We start from the raw sequence: 3,543 nt of genomic DNA, 5'->3' as shown, positions 1-3,543 counted from the left end.
GGGGACTCGGGTTAGCCTCTTGCTCTCTCTGCCAGGGGAACAGTGTTTCCTTGGTCGGGGCCACGCTGGCTGAGAGGTGAGCAGAGCCAAAGCCAACCCTCAGACCTGTGAGCAAAAAAAAAAAGCATGTTACTGGTATAAGCCACTGAGATTTGGGGGCTATTTGTTACCGCAGCAAAAGCTGACCCATGTAAAGAGAGGCTAAGCTGGAGTCCTACGCCCTCCCATTGGCCGAACTCTGGGGTGGAGAGTAGGAGCCTTAGGAAGGAGATGCAGGGCCCCTCAGCTTCAAGGTGGGAGACTCAGCTCACGCCCACCCCCGGCTGCATGCATCAACAGAGGCTGTTATGGAAAAGGAACCCAGGCCCCACAGGCTGGGAGCCAGGAAGCCACACCAGGAGTTCCAGTGGCCAAAGCCCGAGGCAATGAGTCCTACCCCTCCTGCCCCCAAGGCCCTGTCATTATCTTCCTCTCCCATGAGCTCCGTTTTAAGAATTGTACCAACAAACAAAAGTAACCACATGTATAATTTGTGACTACTGATATTAGTCCAGGGTGTAACTTCTGATTGATGGTCGTGGCCGTGGTGGTGAAAAGCGAGAGAATTCCGCCTTTCAAGTCACCTGGGCCGCCTCTTTGAAATGTCAAAATAGCTTTGGGAGTGTGTGTGACACCTTCCCAGGCCTTTACTGGTATGTATCTGCCCCCGCCCCCACCAGTGGGAGCTGACAGCTCCTGAGAGTGCATCCTTCCAGCAGCCCCCGCTGGAGCCCAGCGTGTCCTCAAGACTCAAAGGAACGGCCCCCGAGGGGCACTTCAGGCATCGTGGCAGGCGTCTGGGGCCTTCTGTGGGGGAGGCCCAGGGGGGAGGCTGCTCTGGAGACCCAGGGGCCCCGACTTGGGATAAACTGAATTCCTTGTGAGAGCAGAGGGGTTTGGTGTGACACTCCCCCGCCCCAGGGTGCTCTCTGTTGTCCAGCCGTTGAGCCAAGTCACCTAAGCTCTGTGCCTCACTTTCTTCATCTGTCAAATGGGAACGATGCACATAGTCCCCAGCACACTGTGTTGCTGTGAGAATCAGCGAATCTGCACCTGCCAGGCACTGTGGCTAAGATCTGGGGCAGTGGACAGAGATGAATGGGCCATGGGCTCTGCCTAGAAGAACGAACCTTCTGGTGTGGCAGGCGGTCAAGAGTTAAAACCCAGTGGAGGAGAACCATGTATATGGAAAGTCTGCTGTACAGATGTGGGGTGACAGGGGGTGGCGAGCAGCTGCTTCCAGAGCTGGGCTGATGGAGGCGGGGAGCAGGAGCTGACACCATGTCCCCGGCTGTTTCCAGTATGTCGAGTTGGCACGGAAAACATTTGGAATGGGCTCCAGTTGTTGCTGATCCGAGCCAGACGGAAGAGGGAGGAAAAGCTGCCACCAGGGAGCCCAAGGTTTTGGGTAAATAGACAGATAAAAGTTAAGGGTCAGGAAAAAAAAATTAAGGGTCAGGGAAGAATGGAACAACTTGTATCTCAGGCATTTTCCCCCTACAATACTATCTTAATTTTTAAAAATTATGTGAAATAACATAGAAAGGTAATTCCTTAGAATTTTATCTTTTTTTAAAAAGAGCTCTTTCAAATCATTTTCATAACCTGACAGGGAGTCAAAATATGAAGAGAAGATTCAAACTTGGTCCCTTTAAGCGGGATGCTACCATGATGGCTTCGCGCAAGCGTGACCAAAGGTAATGGCGACACCGGGTTCCAAGGAGCCGGGGAGGGAAGAAGGCTCCAAGGCTCACAGACTGGAAAGCTTGGTTTCGGAAAGTCTTGGAGGGGTTGCAGGTGGCAGGAGAGAAGTGAAATTTAAGGGACCCTCGGAGTACAGGGCACGGTTGCTGGGTCATCAGCACTTTGAAATGTTTATTTTTTTAAATTTATTTTAAATGTAGTATATACATATTACTCAGTCTTTTTTTTCCATAAATTTTTATTGATTTCAGAGAGGAAGGGAGAGGGAGAGATAGAAACATCAATGATGAGAGAGAATCATCGATCGGCCGCCTCCTGCACACCCCACACTGGGGACTGAGCCCGCAACCCTGGCATGTGCCCTTGACCAGTAATTGAACCTGGGACCCTTCAGTCCGCAGGCTGACGCTCTGTCCACTGAGCCCAACCAGCCAGGGCACTGAAATGTTTTGTGATGGTGATTCGGTGTCGAGAGTATTTGTTGTCTGGGAGAACCGAGCAGGAGGGGCTGAGCAGGTCTGCTGTCCCATGGGATCGAACTTCTTCAGGGCATAGACCCGGTCTCCCTGTCCACTGAGGCAACCCTGAGAAACATGGTCTCGCTGACGCAGGAGGTACCAGTGCCGTCGACAGCTCAGTCGAAGGGCCTCACGAGTTTCGAATTTTATCTTTTTTGAAAAATGAAACTTTTATTTTAGTGGAGGCTGATATCTGATCAGAGCAATCAAACTACACCACCACCTGGTGGCAGCATACTAAAGTCACAGGTTTGTTTTATTTTGTTTGAGATGAACAAAACGCTGCAAGATCAATGTTTAGACATGACTAGAGATACCAAAGCCGTTCCCCCTTCCTCCTCCTCCCGCCTTTGCTGGAACTCCACGTGCATAGTTGAAGGCTCCTAGTTCCCAGCTTCTTGTCTGAGCCCCACCGCTGGTGTCCCAGCAGGAAGTTAACCTGCTGCTGCTCATCCCCTGCCCTTCCCCAGCCCTGGAGAGCATCAGGGTCAGGTCCATGCCGCCCTCTAGCTCTACATCGGGGCTAACGCCTCCCCTCCTGGCTCTCAGCCCAGCCCTCCAGGGGATGTGAGAACTGTTGAGTACAGATGCCGCACGTGGACTGATGTGGTTCAATCCTGGTCGACCATCACTGGTTGTGGGCACCTGGACTTCTCTAAGGCCTATCAGAGCTTTAGTCTTCCCATCTAAAAAGTGGGATGGAGTCTGGATTCAGCAAGAGATTTCTTGTTCTTTTTACTACACGCCCTTCCACATGAGCTGGAGTGGGTGGACACAGGAAGTGATGGGGAGGAGTGGGATGGAGAGGAGCGTGGAGGCCAAATGCCCTCCATTGCACCTCCTTCTTGGGGCCCCTCTGCAGACTCGGCTAAGGCCCATCCCTGCCTGGAGCTCCCTCCCAGTCCCTGGTCCCCATCACAGCCTCGCCAATCCCCTCTTCCAGACCCCCCAGACTCGGTCCCCAACGCCTCGCACCATTTTATAATCCACGTGGCGCTGAAGGACAATGACTGAACAAAGGTCCTTGCCCTTCCTTGGGGCCCAGAGACGGCAATGCTTTTTTTTGGGGGGGGGGATTAATATATTTTATTGATTTTTTACAGAGAGGAAGGGAGAGGGATAGAGAGTTAGAAACATCGATCAGCTGCCTCCTGCACACCCCCCACTGGGGATGTGCCTGCAACCAAGGTACATGCCCTTGACCAGAATCGAACCTGGGACCCTTCAGTCCACAGGCCGACGCTCTATCCACTGAGCCAGACCAGTTAGGACAATGCTTTTG

The sequence above is a fragment of the Myotis lucifugus genome, unplaced genomic scaffold (genome assembly GCF_000147115.1).
Source record: "Myotis lucifugus unplaced genomic scaffold, Myoluc2.0 scaffold_389, whole genome shotgun sequence".
Taxonomy (NCBI): Eukaryota; Metazoa; Chordata; class Mammalia; order Chiroptera; family Vespertilionidae; genus Myotis; species Myotis lucifugus.
The sequence above is the reverse complement of the archived record's forward strand: the minus strand, read 5'-3'. Positions refer to the sequence as shown.